At 58.1% G+C, this 16,621-nt stretch overlaps 11 non-coding genes across 11 annotated transcripts; all 11 read right to left on the bottom strand.

Annotated features, from left to right (window-relative positions):
- Positions 1–70: 70 nt before the first annotated feature.
- LOC146676039 (5S ribosomal RNA) lies at positions 71–189 on the bottom strand. Its single transcript, XR_014911068.1, has one exon. It is a non-coding gene; the product is annotated as a 5S ribosomal RNA (ribosomal RNA).
- Positions 190–1,251: 1,062 nt separating this feature from the next.
- On the bottom strand, positions 1,252–1,370 carry LOC146676038 (5S ribosomal RNA). The gene has a single exon (XR_014911067.1). It is a non-coding gene; the product is annotated as a 5S ribosomal RNA (ribosomal RNA).
- A 2,292-nt stretch (positions 1,371–3,662) lies between these two features.
- On the bottom strand, positions 3,663–3,781 carry LOC146676037 (5S ribosomal RNA). The gene has a single exon (XR_014911066.1). It is a non-coding gene; the product is annotated as a 5S ribosomal RNA (ribosomal RNA).
- Positions 3,782–4,921: 1,140 nt separating this feature from the next.
- Positions 4,922–5,040, bottom strand: LOC146676036 (5S ribosomal RNA). The gene has a single exon (XR_014910716.1). It is a non-coding gene; the product is annotated as a 5S ribosomal RNA (ribosomal RNA).
- A 1,851-nt stretch (positions 5,041–6,891) lies between these two features.
- LOC146676035 (5S ribosomal RNA) lies at positions 6,892–7,010 on the bottom strand. The gene has a single exon (XR_014911065.1). It is a non-coding gene; the product is annotated as a 5S ribosomal RNA (ribosomal RNA).
- A 785-nt stretch (positions 7,011–7,795) lies between these two features.
- On the bottom strand, positions 7,796–7,914 carry LOC146676034 (5S ribosomal RNA). Its single transcript, XR_014911064.1, has one exon. It is a non-coding gene; the product is annotated as a 5S ribosomal RNA (ribosomal RNA).
- A 1,062-nt stretch (positions 7,915–8,976) lies between these two features.
- LOC146676033 (5S ribosomal RNA) lies at positions 8,977–9,095 on the bottom strand. Its single transcript, XR_014911062.1, has one exon. It is a non-coding gene; the product is annotated as a 5S ribosomal RNA (ribosomal RNA).
- Positions 9,096–11,387: 2,292 nt separating this feature from the next.
- Positions 11,388–11,506, bottom strand: LOC146676032 (5S ribosomal RNA). Its single transcript, XR_014911061.1, has one exon. It is a non-coding gene; the product is annotated as a 5S ribosomal RNA (ribosomal RNA).
- Positions 11,507–12,646: 1,140 nt separating this feature from the next.
- On the bottom strand, positions 12,647–12,765 carry LOC146676031 (5S ribosomal RNA). The gene has a single exon (XR_014910714.1). It is a non-coding gene; the product is annotated as a 5S ribosomal RNA (ribosomal RNA).
- Positions 12,766–14,616: 1,851 nt separating this feature from the next.
- LOC146676030 (5S ribosomal RNA) lies at positions 14,617–14,735 on the bottom strand. The gene has a single exon (XR_014911060.1). It is a non-coding gene; the product is annotated as a 5S ribosomal RNA (ribosomal RNA).
- Positions 14,736–15,715: 980 nt separating this feature from the next.
- LOC146676029 (5S ribosomal RNA) lies at positions 15,716–15,834 on the bottom strand. The gene has a single exon (XR_014911059.1). It is a non-coding gene; the product is annotated as a 5S ribosomal RNA (ribosomal RNA).
- Positions 15,835–16,621: the final 787 nt, after the last annotated feature.

Genomic DNA, 16,621 nt, shown 5'->3' with positions numbered 1-16,621 from the left:
GCAGCTGCTTTTGGTCTTTTAATACACCCCTTCTCTGGATCAAAAGCGGTTCAATGACATGAAAATGAAAGGCTTACAGCACCAGGTATTCCCAGGCAGTCTCCCATCCAAGTACTAACCAAGCCCAGCCCTGCTTAGCTTCCGAGATCAGACGAGGTCGGGCGTGCTCAGGGTGGTATGGCCGTAAGCTGCTGGCTCCAGCACAATGTCTCAATTTATGGATTCAAGTGATTAGGTGGCAAGTACCTGAAGTTACGAAGACAATCCTATAACCATACCTGCATGTTTGCATAATACCCTAACCCAAAGGCTCAGTTTGGCATTTATCCAACAGCACAGGCCCTGGATTGTTGAAGATGGCCTCAGGAACCAGCACAGGGCCTGGTGTGTTGTACATGGCCACAGCAAGCAGCACAGGGCCTGGTTTGGTGAAGATGGCCTCGGCCAGAAGCGCAGGGCCTGGTGTGATGTGAGTGGCCTGAGTAAGAGCAACAGGCCTTGGTGTGGTGTAAGTGGCCTCAGCCAGCAGCCACAGGCCCTGGTGTGGTGTAAGTCGCCTCAGCCAGAAGCCACAGGCACTGGTGTGGTGTAAGTGGCCTCAGCCAGCAGCAAAAGGGCCCTGGTGTGGTGTAAGTGGCCTCAGCCAGCAGCCACAGGCCCTGGTGTGGTGTAGGTGGCCTCAGCCAGCAGCCACAGGCCCTGGTGTGGTGTAAGTGGCCTCAGCCAGCAGCCACAGGCCCTGGTGTGGTGTAAGTGGCCTCAGCCAGCAGCCACAGGCCCTGGTGTGGTGTAAGTGGCCTCAGCCAGTGCCACAGGCCCTGGTGTGGTGTAAGTGGCCTGAGCAAGAGCCACAGGCCCTGGTGTGGTGTAAGTGGCCTCAGCCAGTGCCACAGGCCCTGGTGTGGTGTAATTGGCCTCAGCCAGCAGCCACAGGCCCTGGTGTGGTGTAGGTGGCCTCAGCCAGCAGCCACAGGCCCTGGTGTGGTGTAAGTGGCCTCAGCCAGCAGCCACAGGCCCTGGTGTGGTGTAAGTGGCCTCAGCCAGAGCCACAGGCCCTGATGTGGTGTAAGTGGCCCCAGCCGGTCACTCAGGCCCTTGTGTGGTGTAGGTTGCATCAGCTAGCAGCACAAGACATTGGAAAAGAGCCAAAAGCAGTGTCGTTAATGTGCCCTCATTAATGGGCAGCTGCTTTTGGTCTTTTAATACACCCCTTCTCTGGATCAAAAGCGGTTCAATGACATGAAAATGAAAGGCTTACAGCACCAGGTATTCCCAGGCAGTCTCCCATCCAAGTACTAACCAAGCCCAGCCCTGCTTAGCTTCCGAGATCAGACGAGGTCGGGCGTGCTCAGGGTGGTATGGCCGTAAGCTGCTGGCTCCAGCACAATGTCTCAATTTATGGATTCAAGTGATTAGGTGGCAAGTACCTGAAGTTACGAAGACAATCCTATAACCATACCTGCATGTTTGCATAATACCCTAAACAAAGGCTCAGTTTGGCATTTATCCAACAGCACAGGCCCTGGATTGTTGAAGATGGCCTCAGGGACCAGCACAGGGCCTGGTGTGTTGTACATGGCCACAGCAAGCAGCACAGGGCCTGGTTTGGTGAAGATGGCCTCGGCCAGAAGCGCAGGGCCTGGTGTGATGTGAGTGGCCTGAGCAAGAGCAACAGGCCTTGGTGTGGTGTAAGTGGCCTCAGCCAGCAGCCACAGGCCCTGGTGTGGTGTAAGTCGCCTCAGCCAGAAGCCACAGGCACTGGTGTGGTGTAAGTGGCCTCAGCCAGCAGCAAAAGGGCCCTGGTGTGGTGTAAGTGGCCTCAGCCAGCAGCCACAGGCCCTGGTGTGGTGTAGGTGGCCTCAGCCAGCAGCCACAGGCCCTGGTGTGGTGTAATTGGCCTCAGCCAGCAGCCACAGGCCCTGGTGTGGTGTAAGTGGCCTCAGCCAGTGCCACAGGCCCTGGTGTGGTGTAAGTGGCCTGAGCAAGAGCCACAGACCCTGGTGTGGTGTAATTGGCCTCAGCCAGCAGCCACAGGCCCTGGTGTGGTGTAAGTCGCCTCAGCCAGAAGCCACAGGCACTGGTGTGGTGTAAGTGGCCTCAGCCAGCAGCAAAGGGGCCTGGTGTGGTTTAAGTCGCCTCAGCCAGCAGCCACAGGCCCTGGTGTGGTGTAGGTGGCCTCAGCCAGCAGCCACAGGCCCTGGTGTGGTGTAAGTGGCCACAGCAAGCAGCACAGGGCCTGGTTTGGTGAAGATGGCCTCGGCCAGAAGCGCAGGGCCTGGTGTGATGTGAGTGGCCTGAGCAAGAGCAACAGGCCTTGGTGTGGTGTAAGTGGCCTCAGCCAGCAGCCACAGGCCCTGGTGTGGTGTAAGTCGCCTCAGCCAGCAGCCACAGGCACTGGTGTGGTGTAAGTGGCCTCAGCCAGCAGCAAAAGGGCCCTGGTGTGGTGTAAGTGGCCTCAGCCAGCAGCCACAGGCCTTGGTGTGGTGTAGGTGGCCTCAGCCAGCAGCCACAGGCCCTGGTGTGGTGTAAGTGGCCTCAGCCAGCAGCCACAGGCCCTGGTGTGGTGTAAGTGGCCTCAGCCAGCAGCCACAGGCCCTGGTGTGGTGTAAGTGGCCTCAGCCAGTGCCACAGGCCCTGGTGTGGTGTAAGTGGCCTGAGCAAGAGCCACAGACCCTGGTGTGGTGTAATTGGCCTCAGCCAGCAGCCACAGGCCCTGGTGTGGTGTAAGTGGCCTCAGCCAGAAGCCACAGGCACTGGTGTGGTGTAAGTGGCCTCAGCCAGCAGCAAAAGGGCCCTGGTGTGGTGTAAGTCGCCTCAGCCAGCAGCCACAGGCCCTGGTGTGGTGTAAGTGGCCACAGCAAGCAGCACAGGGCCTGGTTTGGTGAAGATGGCCTCGGCCAGAAGCGCAGGGCCTGGTGTGATGTGAGTGGCCTGAGCAAGAGCCACAGGCCTTGGTGTGGTGTAAGTGGCCTCAGCCAGCAGCCACAGGCCCTGGTGTGGTGTAAGTCGCCTCAGCCAGAAGCCACAGGCACTGGTGTGGTGTAAGTGGCCTCAGCCAGCAGCAAAAGGGCCCTGGTGTGGTGTAAGTGGCCTCAGCCAGCAGCCACAGGCCCTGGTGTGGTGTAGGTGGCCTCAGCCAGCAGCCACAGGCCCTGGTGTGGTGTAAGTGGCCTCAGCCAGCAGCCACAGGCCCTGGTGTGGTGTAAGTGGCCTCAGCCAGTGCCACAGGCCCTGGTGTGGTGTAAGTGGCCTGAGCAAGTGCCACAGGCCCTGGTGTGGTGTAAGTGGCCTGAGCAAGAGCCACAGACCCTGGTGTGGTGTAATTGGCCTCAATAGCAACTAATGCCCTGGTGTGGTGTAGGTGGCCTCAGCCAGCAGCCACAGGCCCTGGTGTGGTGTAAGTGGCCTCAGCCAGCAGCCACAGGCCCTGGTGTGGTGTAAGTGGCCTCAGCCAGAGCCACAGGCCCTGATGTGGTGTAAGTGGCCCCAGCCGGTCACTCAGGCCCTTGTGTGGTGTAGGTTGCATCAGCTAGCAGCACAAGACATTGGAAAAGAGCCAAAAGCAGTGTCGTTAATGTGCCCTCATTAATGGGCAGCTGCTTTTGGTCTTTTAATACACCCCTTCTCTGGATCAAAAGCGGTTCAATGACATGAAAAGGAAAGGCTTACAGCACCAGGTATTCCCAGGCAGTCTCCCATCCAAGTACTAACCAAGCCCAGCCCTGCTTAGCTTCCGAGATCAGACGAGGTCGGGCGTGCTCAGGGTGGTATGGCCGTAAGCTGCTGGCTCCAGCACAATGTCTCAATTTATGGATTCAAGTGATTAGGTGGCAAGTACCTGAAGTTACGAAGACAATCCTATAACCATACCTGCATGTTTGCATAATACCCTAACCCAAAGGCTCAGTTTGGCATTTATCCAACAGCACAGGCCCTGGATTGTTGAAGATGGCCTCAGGGACCAGCACAGGGCCTGGTGTGTTGTACATGGCCACAGCAAGCAGCACAGGGCCTGGTTTGGTGAAGATGGCCTCGGCCAGAAGCGCAGGGCCTGGTGTGATGTGAGTGGCCTGAGCAAGAGCAACAGGCCTTGGTGTGGTGTAAGTGGCCTCAGCCAGCAGCCACAGGCCCTGGTGTGGTGTAAGTCGCCTCAGCCAGAAGCCACAGGCACTGGTGTGGTGTAAGTGGCCTCAGCCAGCAGCAAAAGGGCCCTGGTGTGGTGTAGGTGGCCTCAGCCAGCAGCCACAGGCCCTGGTGTGGTGTAAGTGGCCTCAGCCAGCAGCCACAGGCCCTGGTGTGGTGTAAGTGGCCTCAGCCAGTGCCACAGGCCCTGGTGTGGTGTAAGTGGCCTGAGCAAGAGCCACAGGCCCTGGTGTGGTGTAAGTGGCCTGAGCAAGAGCCACAGACCCTGGTGTGGTGTAATTGGCCTCAATAGCAACTAATGCCCTGGTGTGGTGTAGGTGGCCTCAGCCAGCAGCCACAGGCCCTGGTGTGGTGTAAGTGGCCTCAGCCAGCAGCCACAGGCCCTGGTGTGGTGTAAGTGGCCTCAGCCAGAGCCACAGGCCCTGGTGTGGTGTAAGTGGCCTCAGCCAGCAGCCACAGGCCCTGGTGTGGTGTAAGTCGCCTCAGCTAGAAGACACAGGCACTGGTGTGGTGTAAGTGGCCTCAGCCAGCAGCAAAAGGGCCCTGGTGTGGTGTAAGTGGCCTCAGCCAGAGCCACAGGCCCTGATGTGGTGTAAGTGGCCCCAGCCGGTCACTCAGGCCCTTGTGTGGTGTAGGTTGCATCAGCTAGCAGCACAAGACATTGGAAAAGAGCCAAAAGCAATGTCGTTAATGTGCCCTCATTAATTGGCAGATGCTTTTGGTCTTTTAATACACCCCTTCTCTGGATCAAAAGCGGTTCAATGACATGAAAATGAAAGGCTTACAGCACCAGGTATTCCCAGGCAGTCTCCCATCCAAGTACTAGCCAAGCCCAGCCCTGCTTAGCTTCCGAGATCAGACGAGGTCGGGCGTGCTCAGGGTGGTATGGCCGTAAGCTGCTGGCCCCAGCACAATGTCTCAATTTATGGATTCAAGTGATTAGGTGGCAAGTACCTGAAGTTACGAAGACAATCCTATAACCATACCTGCATGTTTGCATAATACCCTAACCCAAAGGCTCAGTTTGGCATTTATCCAACAGCACAGGCCCTGGATTGTTGAAGATGGCCTCAAGAACCACCACAGGACCTGGTGTGTTTTACATGGCCACAGCAAGCAGCACAGGGCCTGGTTTGGTGAAGATGGCCTCAGCAAGCAGCCACAGGCCCTGGTTTGGTGTAAGTGGCCTCAGCCAGCAGCCACAGGCCCTGGTGTGGTGTAAGTGGCCTCAGCCAGCAGCCACAGGCCCTGGTGTGGTCTAAGTGGCCTCAGCCAGTGCCACAGGCCCTGGTGTGGTGTAAGTGGCCTGAGCAAGAGCCACAGGCCCTGGTGTGGTGTAAGTGGCCTCAGCCAGCAGCCACAGGCCCTGGTGTGGTGTAAGTGGCCTGAGCAAGTGCCACAGGCCCTGGTGTGGTGTAAGTGGCCTAAGCCAGAGCCACAGGCCCTGGTGTGGTGTAAGTGGCCTCAATAGCAAATAAGGCCCTGGTGTGGTGTAAGTGGCCTGAGCAAGAACCACAGGGCCTGGTTTGGTGAAGATGGCCTCGGCCAGAAGCGCAGGGCCTGGTGTAATGTGAGTGGCCTGAGCAAGAGCCACAGGCCCTGGTGTGGTGTAAGTGGCCTCAGCCAGCAGCCACAGGCCCTGGTGTGGTGTAAGTTGCCTCAGCCAGAATCCACAGCCACTGGTGTGGTGTAAGTGGCCTCAGCCAGCAGCAAAAGGGCCCTGGTGTGGTGTAAGTGGCCTCAGCCAGCAGCCACAGGCCCTGGTGTGGTGTAGGTGGCCTCAGCCAGCAGCCACAGGCCCTGGTGTGGTGTAAGTGGCCTCAATAGCAACTAAGGCCCTGGTGTGGTGTAAGTGGCCTCAGCCAGCAGCCAAAGGCCCTGGTGTGGTGTAAGTGGCCTCAGCCAGCAGCCACAGGCCCTGGTGTGGTGTAAGTGGCCTCAGCCAGTGCCACAGGCCCTGGTGTGGTGTAAGTGGCCTGAGCAAGAGCCACAGACCCTGGTGTGGTGTAATTGGCCTCAGCCAGCAGCCACAGGCCCTGGTGTGGTGTAAGTGGCCTCAGCCAGCAGCAAAAGGGCCCTGGTGTGGTGTAAGTCGCCTCAGCCAGCAGCCACAGGCCCTGGTGTGGTGTAGGTGGCCTCAGCCAGCAGCCACAGGCCCTGGTGTGGTGTAAGTGGCCTCAGCCAGCAGCCACAGGCCCTGGTGTGGTGTAAGTGGCCTCAGCCAGCAGCCACAGGCCCTGGTGTGGTGTAAGTGGCCTCAGCCAGTGCCACAGGCCCTGGTGTGGTGTAAGTGGCCTGAGCAAGAGCCACAGGCCCTGGTGTGGTGTAATTGGCCTCAATAGCAACTAATGCCCTGGTGTGGTGTAGGTGGCCTCAGCCAGCAGCCACAGGCCCTGGTGTGGTGTAAGTCACCTCAGCCAGCAGCCACAGGCCCTGGTGTGGTGTAGGTGGCCTCAGCCAGCAGCCACAGGCCCTGGTGTGGTGTAAGTGGCCTCAGCCAGCAGCCACAGGCCCTGGTGTGGTGTAAGTGGCCTCAGCCAGAGCCACAGGCCCTGATGTGGTGTAAGTGGCCCCAGCCGGTCACTCAGGCCCTTGTGTGGTGTAGGTTGCATCAGCTAGCAGCACAAGACATTGGAAAAGAGCCAAAAGCAGTGTCGTTAATGTGCCCTCATTAATGGGCAGCTGCTTTTGGTCTTTTAATACACCCCTTCTCTGGATCAAAAGCGGTTCAATGACATGAAAAGGAAAGGCTTACAGCACCAGGTATTCCCAGGCAGTCTCCCATCCAAGTACTAACCAAGCCCAGCCCTGCTTAGCTTCCGAGATCAGACGAGGTCGGGCGTGCTCAGGGTGGTATGGCCGTAAGCTGCTGGCTCCAGCACAATGTCTCAATTTATGGATTCAAGTGATTAGGTGGCAAGTACCTGAAGTTACGAAGACAATCCTATAACCATACCTGCATGTTTGCATAATACCCTAACCCAAAGGCTCAGTTTGGCATTTATCCAACAGCACAGGCCCTGGATTGTTGAAGATGGCCTCAGGAACCAGCACAGGGCCTGGTGTGTTGTACATGGCCACAGCAAGCAGCACAGGGCCTGGTTTGGTGAAGATGGCCTCGGCCAGAAGCGCAGGGCCTGGTGTGAAGTGAGTGGCCTGAGCAAGAGCAACAGGCCTTGGTGTGGTGTAAGTGGCCTCAGCCAGCAGCCACAGGCCCTGGTGTGGTGTAAGTCGCCTCAGCCAGAAGCCACAGGCACTGGTGTGGTGTAAGTGGCCTCAGCCAGCAGCAAAAGGGCCCTGGTGTGGTGTAAGTGGCCTCAGCCAGCAGCCACAGGCCCTGGTGTGGTGTAGGTGGCCTCAGCCAGCAGCCACAGGCCCTGGTGTGGTGTAAGTGGCCTCAGCCAGCAGCCACAGGCCCTGGTGTGGTGTAAGTGGCCTCAGCCAGAGCCACAGGCCCTGATGTGGTGTAAGTGGCCCCAGCCGGTCACTCAGGCCCTTGTGTGGTGTAGGTTGCATCAGCTAGCAGCACAAGACATTGGAAAAGAGCCAAAAGCAGTGTCGTTAATGTGCCCTCATTAATGGGCAGCTGCTTTTGGTCTTTTAATACACCCCTTCTCTGGATCAAAAGCGGTTCAATGACATGAAAATGAAAGGCTTACAGCACCAGGTATTCCCAGGCAGTCTCCCATCCAAGTACTAACCAAGCCCAGCCCTGCTTAGCTTCCGAGATCAGACGAGGTCGGGCGTGCTCAGGGTGGTATGGCCGTAAGCTGCTGGCTCCAGCACAATGTCTCAATTTATGGATTCAAGTGATTAGGTGGCAAGTACCTGAAGTTACGAAGACAATCCTATAACCATACCTGCATGTTTGCATAATACCCTAACCCAAAGGCTCAGTTTGGCATTTATCCAACAGCACAGGCCCTGGATTGTTGAAGATGGCCTCAGGAACCAGCACAGGGCCTGGTGTGTTGTACATGGCCACAGCAAGCAGCACAGGGCCTGGTTTGGTGAAGATGGCCTCGGCCAGAAGCGCAGGGCCTGGTGTGATGTGAGTGGCCTGAGTAAGAGCAACAGGCCTTGGTGTGGTGTAAGTGGCCTCAGCCAGCAGCCACAGGCCCTGGTGTGGTGTAAGTCGCCTCAGCCAGAAGCCACAGGCACTGGTGTGGTGTAAGTGGCCTCAGCCAGCAGCAAAAGGGCCCTGGTGTGGTGTAAGTGGCCTCAGCCAGCAGCCACAGGCCCTGGTGTGGTGTAGGTGGCCTCAGCCAGCAGCCACAGGCCCTGGTGTGGTGTAAGTGGCCTCAGCCAGCAGCCACAGGCCCTGGTGTGGTGTAAGTGGCCTCAGCCAGCAGCCACAGGCCCTGGTGTGGTGTAAGTGGCCTCAGCCAGTGCCACAGGCCCTGGTGTGGTGTAAGTGGCCTGAGCAAGAGCCACAGGCCCTGGTGTGGTGTAAGTGGCCTCAGCCAGTGCCACAGGCCCTGGTGTGGTGTAATTGGCCTCAGCCAGCAGCCACAGGCCCTGGTGTGGTGTAGGTGGCCTCAGCCAGCAGCCACAGGCCCTGGTGTGGTGTAAGTGGCCTCAGCCAGCAGCCACAGGCCCTGGTGTGGTGTAAGTGGCCTCAGCCAGAGCCACAGGCCCTGATGTGGTGTAAGTGGCCCCAGCCGGTCACTCAGGCCCTTGTGTGGTGTAGGTTGCATCAGCTAGCAGCACAAGACATTGGAAAAGAGCCAAAAGCAGTGTCGTTAATGTGCCCTCATTAATGGGCAGCTGCTTTTGGTCTTTTAATACACCCCTTCTCTGGATCAAAAGCGGTTCAATGACATGAAAATGAAAGGCTTACAGCACCAGGTATTCCCAGGCAGTCTCCCATCCAAGTACTAACCAAGCCCAGCCCTGCTTAGCTTCCGAGATCAGACGAGGTCGGGCGTGCTCAGGGTGGTATGGCCGTAAGCTGCTGGCTCCAGCACAATGTCTCAATTTATGGATTCAAGTGATTAGGTGGCAAGTACCTGAAGTTACGAAGACAATCCTATAACCATACCTGCATGTTTGCATAATACCCTAAACAAAGGCTCAGTTTGGCATTTATCCAACAGCACAGGCCCTGGATTGTTGAAGATGGCCTCAGGGACCAGCACAGGGCCTGGTGTGTTGTACATGGCCACAGCAAGCAGCACAGGGCCTGGTTTGGTGAAGATGGCCTCGGCCAGAAGCGCAGGGCCTGGTGTGATGTGAGTGGCCTGAGCAAGAGCAACAGGCCTTGGTGTGGTGTAAGTGGCCTCAGCCAGCAGCCACAGGCCCTGGTGTGGTGTAAGTCGCCTCAGCCAGAAGCCACAGGCACTGGTGTGGTGTAAGTGGCCTCAGCCAGCAGCAAAAGGGCCCTGGTGTGGTGTAAGTGGCCTCAGCCAGCAGCCACAGGCCCTGGTGTGGTGTAGGTGGCCTCAGCCAGCAGCCACAGGCCCTGGTGTGGTGTAATTGGCCTCAGCCAGCAGCCACAGGCCCTGGTGTGGTGTAAGTGGCCTCAGCCAGTGCCACAGGCCCTGGTGTGGTGTAAGTGGCCTGAGCAAGAGCCACAGACCCTGGTGTGGTGTAATTGGCCTCAGCCAGCAGCCACAGGCCCTGGTGTGGTGTAAGTCGCCTCAGCCAGAAGCCACAGGCACTGGTGTGGTGTAAGTGGCCTCAGCCAGCAGCAAAGGGGCCTGGTGTGGTTTAAGTCGCCTCAGCCAGCAGCCACAGGCCCTGGTGTGGTGTAGGTGGCCTCAGCCAGCAGCCACAGGCCCTGGTGTGGTGTAAGTGGCCACAGCAAGCAGCACAGGGCCTGGTTTGGTGAAGATGGCCTCGGCCAGAAGCGCAGGGCCTGGTGTGATGTGAGTGGCCTGAGCAAGAGCAACAGGCCTTGGTGTGGTGTAAGTGGCCTCAGCCAGCAGCCACAGGCCCTGGTGTGGTGTAAGTCGCCTCAGCCAGCAGCCACAGGCACTGGTGTGGTGTAAGTGGCCTCAGCCAGCAGCAAAAGGGCCCTGGTGTGGTGTAAGTGGCCTCAGCCAGCAGCCACAGGCCTTGGTGTGGTGTAGGTGGCCTCAGCCAGCAGCCACAGGCCCTGGTGTGGTGTAAGTGGCCTCAGCCAGCAGCCACAGGCCCTGGTGTGGTGTAAGTGGCCTCAGCCAGCAGCCACAGGCCCTGGTGTGGTGTAAGTGGCCTCAGCCAGTGCCACAGGCCCTGGTGTGGTGTAAGTGGCCTGAGCAAGAGCCACAGACCCTGGTGTGGTGTAATTGGCCTCAGCCAGCAGCCACAGGCCCTGGTGTGGTGTAAGTGGCCTCAGCCAGAAGCCACAGGCACTGGTGTGGTGTAAGTGGCCTCAGCCAGCAGCAAAAGGGCCCTGGTGTGGTGTAAGTCGCCTCAGCCAGCAGCCACAGGCCCTGGTGTGGTGTAAGTGGCCACAGCAAGCAGCACAGGGCCTGGTTTGGTGAAGATGGCCTCGGCCAGAAGCGCAGGGCCTGGTGTGATGTGAGTGGCCTGAGCAAGAGCCACAGGCCTTGGTGTGGTGTAAGTGGCCTCAGCCAGCAGCCACAGGCCCTGGTGTGGTGTAAGTCGCCTCAGCCAGAAGCCACAGGCACTGGTGTGGTGTAAGTGGCCTCAGCCAGCAGCAAAAGGGCCCTGGTGTGGTGTAAGTGGCCTCAGCCAGCAGCCACAGGCCCTGGTGTGGTGTAGGTGGCCTCAGCCAGCAGCCACAGGCCCTGGTGTGGTGTAAGTGGCCTCAGCCAGCAGCCACAGGCCCTGGTGTGGTGTAAGTGGCCTCAGCCAGTGCCACAGGCCCTGGTGTGGTGTAAGTGGCCTGAGCAAGTGCCACAGGCCCTGGTGTGGTGTAAGTGGCCTGAGCAAGAGCCACAGACCCTGGTGTGGTGTAATTGGCCTCAATAGCAACTAATGCCCTGGTGTGGTGTAGGTGGCCTCAGCCAGCAGCCACAGGCCCTGGTGTGGTGTAAGTGGCCTCAGCCAGCAGCCACAGGCCCTGGTGTGGTGTAAGTGGCCTCAGCCAGAGCCACAGGCCCTGATGTGGTGTAAGTGGCCCCAGCCGGTCACTCAGGCCCTTGTGTGGTGTAGGTTGCATCAGCTAGCAGCACAAGACATTGGAAAAGAGCCAAAAGCAGTGTCGTTAATGTGCCCTCATTAATGGGCAGCTGCTTTTGGTCTTTTAATACACCCCTTCTCTGGATCAAAAGCGGTTCAATGACATGAAAAGGAAAGGCTTACAGCACCAGGTATTCCCAGGCAGTCTCCCATCCAAGTACTAACCAAGCCCAGCCCTGCTTAGCTTCCGAGATCAGACGAGGTCGGGCGTGCTCAGGGTGGTATGGCCGTAAGCTGCTGGCTCCAGCACAATGTCTCAATTTATGGATTCAAGTGATTAGGTGGCAAGTACCTGAAGTTACGAAGACAATCCTATAACCATACCTGCATGTTTGCATAATACCCTAACCCAAAGGCTCAGTTTGGCATTTATCCAACAGCACAGGCCCTGGATTGTTGAAGATGGCCTCAGGGACCAGCACAGGGCCTGGTGTGTTGTACATGGCCACAGCAAGCAGCACAGGGCCTGGTTTGGTGAAGATGGCCTCGGCCAGAAGCGCAGGGCCTGGTGTGATGTGAGTGGCCTGAGCAAGAGCAACAGGCCTTGGTGTGGTGTAAGTGGCCTCAGCCAGCAGCCACAGGCCCTGGTGTGGTGTAAGTCGCCTCAGCCAGAAGCCACAGGCACTGGTGTGGTGTAAGTGGCCTCAGCCAGCAGCAAAAGGGCCCTGGTGTGGTGTAGGTGGCCTCAGCCAGCAGCCACAGGCCCTGGTGTGGTGTAAGTGGCCTCAGCCAGCAGCCACAGGCCCTGGTGTGGTGTAAGTGGCCTCAGCCAGTGCCACAGGCCCTGGTGTGGTGTAAGTGGCCTGAGCAAGAGCCACAGGCCCTGGTGTGGTGTAAGTGGCCTGAGCAAGAGCCACAGACCCTGGTGTGGTGTAATTGGCCTCAATAGCAACTAATGCCCTGGTGTGGTGTAGGTGGCCTCAGCCAGCAGCCACAGGCCCTGGTGTGGTGTAAGTGGCCTCAGCCAGCAGCCACAGGCCCTGGTGTGGTGTAAGTGGCCTCAGCCAGAGCCACAGGCCCTGGTGTGGTGTAAGTGGCCTCAGCCAGCAGCCACAGGCCCTGGTGTGGTGTAAGTCGCCTCAGCTAGAAGACACAGGCACTGGTGTGGTGTAAGTGGCCTCAGCCAGCAGCAAAAGGGCCCTGGTGTGGTGTAAGTGGCCTCAGCCAGAGCCACAGGCCCTGATGTGGTGTAAGTGGCCCCAGCCGGTCACTCAGGCCCTTGTGTGGTGTAGGTTGCATCAGCTAGCAGCACAAGACATTGGAAAAGAGCCAAAAGCAATGTCGTTAATGTGCCCTCATTAATTGGCAGATGCTTTTGGTCTTTTAATACACCCCTTCTCTGGATCAAAAGCGGTTCAATGACATGAAAATGAAAGGCTTACAGCACCAGGTATTCCCAGGCAGTCTCCCATCCAAGTACTAGCCAAGCCCAGCCCTGCTTAGCTTCCGAGATCAGACGAGGTCGGGCGTGCTCAGGGTGGTATGGCCGTAAGCTGCTGGCCCCAGCACAATGTCTCAATTTATGGATTCAAGTGATTAGGTGGCAAGTACCTGAAGTTACGAAGACAATCCTATAACCATACCTGCATGTTTGCATAATACCCTAACCCAAAGGCTCAGTTTGGCATTTATCCAACAGCACAGGCCCTGGATTGTTGAAGATGGCCTCAAGAACCACCACAGGACCTGGTGTGTTTTACATGGCCACAGCAAGCAGCACAGGGCCTGGTTTGGTGAAGATGGCCTCAGCAAGCAGCCACAGGCCCTGGTTTGGTGTAAGTGGCCTCAGCCAGCAGCCACAGGCCCTGGTGTGGTGTAAGTGGCCTCAGCCAGCAGCCACAGGCCCTGGTGTGGTCTAAGTGGCCTCAGCCAGTGCCACAGGCCCTGGTGTGGTGTAAGTGGCCTGAGCAAGAGCCACAGGCCCTGGTGTGGTGTAAGTGGCCTCAGCCAGCAGCCACAGGCCCTGGTGTGGTGTAAGTGGCCTGAGCAAGTGCCACAGGCCCTGGTGTGGTGTAAGTGGCCTAAGCCAGAGCCACAGGCCCTGGTGTGGTGTAAGTGGCCTCAATAGCAAATAAGGCCCTGGTGTGGTGTAAGTGGCCTGAGCAAGAACCACAGGGCCTGGTTTGGTGAAGATGGCCTCGGCCAGAAGCGCAGGGCCTGGTGTAATGTGAGTGGCCTGAGCAAGAGCCACAGGCCCTGGTGTGGTGTAAGTGGCCTCAGCCAGCAGCCACAGGCCCTGGTGTGGTGTAAGTTGCCTCAGCCAGAATCCACAGCCACTGGTGTGGTGTAAGTGGCCTCAGCCAGCAGCAAAAGGGCCCTGGTGTGGTGTAAGTGGCCTCAGCCAGCAGCCACAGGCCCTGGTGTGGTGTAGGTGGCCTCAGCCAGCAGCCACAGGCCCTGGTGTGGTGTAAGTGGCCTCAATAGCAACTAAGGCCCTGGTGTGGTGTAAGTGGCCTCAGCCAGCAGCCAAAGGCCCTGGTGTGGTGTAAGTGGCCTCAGCCAGCAGCCACAGGCCCTGGTGTGGTGTAAGTGGCCTCAGCCAGTGCCACAGGCCCTGGTGTGGTGTAAGTGGCCTGAGCAAGAGCCACAGACCCTGGTGTGGTGTAATTGGCCTCAGCCAGCAGCCACAGGCCCTGGTGTGGTGTAAGTGGCCTCAGCCAGCAGCAAAAGGGCCCTGGTGTGGTGTAAGTCGCCTCAGCCAGCAGCCACAGGCCCTGGTGTGGTGTAGGTGGCCTCAGCCAGCAGCCACAGGCCCTGGTGTGGTGTAAGTGGCCTCAGCCAGCAGCCACAGGCCCTGGTGTGGTGTAAGTGGCCTCAGCCAGCAGCCACAGGCCCTGGTGTGGTGTAAGTGGCCTCAGCCAGTGCCACAGGCCCTGGTGTGGTGTAAGTGGCCTGAGCAAGAGCCACAGGCCCTGGTGTGGTGTAATTGGCCTCAATAGCAACTAATGCCCTGGTGTGGTGTAGGTGGCCTCAGCCAGCAGCCACAGGCCCTGGTGTGGTGTAAGTCACCTCAGCCAGCAGCCACAGGCCCTGGTGTGGTGTAGGTGGCCTCAGCCAGCAGCCACAGGCCCTGGTGTGGTGTAAGTGGCCTCAGCCAGCAGCCACAGGCCCTGGTGTGGTGTAAGTGGCCTCAGCCAGAGCCACAGGCCCTGATGTGGTGTAAGTGGCCCCAGCCGGTCACTCAGGCCCTTGTGTGGTGTAGGTTGCATCAGCTAGCAGCACAAGACATTGGAAAAGAGCCAAAAGCAGTGTCGTTAATGTGCCCTCATTAATGGGCAGCTGCTTTTGGTCTTTTAATACACCCCTTCTCTGGATCAAAAGCGGTTCAATGACATGAAAATGAAAGGCTTACAGCACCAGGTATTCCCAGGCAGTCTCCCATCCAAGTACTAACCAAGCCCAGCCCTGCTTAGCTTCCGAGATCAGACGAGGTCGGGCGTGCTCAGGGTGGTATGGCCGTAAGCTTCTGGCTCCAGCACAATGTCTCAATTTATGGATTCAAGTGATTAGGTGGCAAGTACCTGAAGTTACGAAGACAATCCTATAACCATACCTGCATGTTTGCATAATACCCTAACCCAAAGGCTCAGTTTGGCATTTATCCAACAGCACAGGCCCTGGATTGTTGAAGATGGCCTCAGGAACCAGCACAGGGCCTGGTGTGTTGTACATGGCCACAGCAAGCAGCACAGGGCCTGGTTTGGTGAAGATGGCCTCGGCCAGAAGCGCAGGGCCTGGTGTGATGTGAGTGGCCTGAGCAAGAGCAACAGGCCTTGGTGTGGTGTAAGTGGCCTCAGCCAGCAGCCACAGGCCCTGGTGTGGTGTAAGTCGCCTCAGCCAGCAGCCACAGGCACTGGTGTGGTGTAAGTGGCCTCAGCCAGCAGCAAAAGGGCCCTGGTGTGGTGTAAGTGGCCTCAGCCAGCAGCCACAGGCCCTGGTGTGGTGTAGGTGGCCTCAGCCAGCAGCCACAGGCCCTGGTGTGGTGTAAGTGGCCTCAGCCAGTGCCACAGGCCCTGGTGTGGTGTAAGTGGCCTGAGCAAGAGCCACAGGCCCTGGTGTGGTGTAAGTGGCCTGAGCAAGAGCCACAGACCCTGGTGTGGTGTAATTGGCCTCAATAGCAACTAATTCCCTGGTGTGGTGTAGGTGGCCTCAGCCAGCAGCCACAGGCCCTGGTGTGGTGTAAGTGGCCTCAGCCAGCAGCCACAGGCCCTGGTGTGGTGTAAGTGGCCTCAGCCAGAGCCACAGGCCCTGATGTGGTGTAAGTGGCCCCAGCCGGTCACTCAGGCCCTTGTGTGGTGTAGGTTGCATCAGCTAGCAGCACAAGACATTGGAAAAGAGCCAAAAGCAGTGTCGTTAATGTGCCCTCATTAATGGGCAGCTGCTTTTGGTCTTTTAATACACCCCTTCTCTGGATCAAAAGCGGTTCAATGACATGAAAATGAAAGGCTTACAGCACCAGGTATTCCCAGGCAGTCTCCCATCCAAGTACTAACCAAGCCCAGCCCTGCTTAGCTTCCGAGATCAGACGAGGTCGGGCGTGCTCAGGGTGGTATGGCCGTAAGCTGCTGGCGACAGCACAATGTCTCAATTTATGGATTCAAGTGATTAGGTGGCAAGTACCTGAAGTTACGAAGACAATCCTATAACCATACCTGCATGTTTGCATAATACCCTAACCCAAAGGCTCAGTTTGGCATTTATCCAACAGCACAGGCCCTGGATTGTTGAAGATGGCCTCAGGAACCAGCACAGGGCCTGGTGTGTTGTACATGGCCACAGCAAGCAGCACAGGGCCTGGTTTGGTGAAGATGGCCTCGGCCAGAAGCGCAGGGCCTGGTGTGATGTGAGTGGCCTGAGCAAGAGCAACAGGCCTTGGTGTGGTGTAAGTGGCCTCAGCCAGCAGCCACAGGCCCTGGTGTGGTGTAAGTCGCCTCAGCCAGAAGCCACAGGCACTGGTGTGGTGTAAGTGGCCTCAGCCAGCAGCAAAAGGGCCCTGGTGTGGTGTAAGTGGCCTCAGCCAGCAGCCACAGGCCCTGGTGTGGTGTAGGTGGCCTCAGCCAGCAGCCACAGGCCCTGGTGTGGTGTAAGTGGCCTCAGCCAGCAGCCACAGGCCCTGGTGTGGTGTAAGTGGCCTCAGCCAGCAGCCACAGGCCCTGGTGTGGTGTAAGTGGCCTCAGCCAGTGCCACAGGCCCTGGTGTGGTGTAAGTGGCCTGAGCAAGAGCCACAGGCCCTGGTGTGGTGTAAGTGGCCTCAGCCAGTGCCACAGGCCCTGGTGTGGTGTAAGTGGCCTGAGCAAGAGCCACAGACCCTGGTGTGGTGTAATTGGCCTCAGCCAGCAGCCACAGGCCC

The sequence above is a fragment of the Rhamphochromis longiceps genome, linkage group LG3 (assembly GCF_057381845.1).
Source record: "Rhamphochromis longiceps isolate RC_006_pf linkage group LG3, R_longiceps_female_GT1.1, whole genome shotgun sequence".
Taxonomy (NCBI): Eukaryota; Metazoa; Chordata; class Actinopteri; order Cichliformes; family Cichlidae; genus Rhamphochromis; species Rhamphochromis longiceps.
This window is presented reverse-complemented; position numbering and strand designations above follow the sequence as displayed.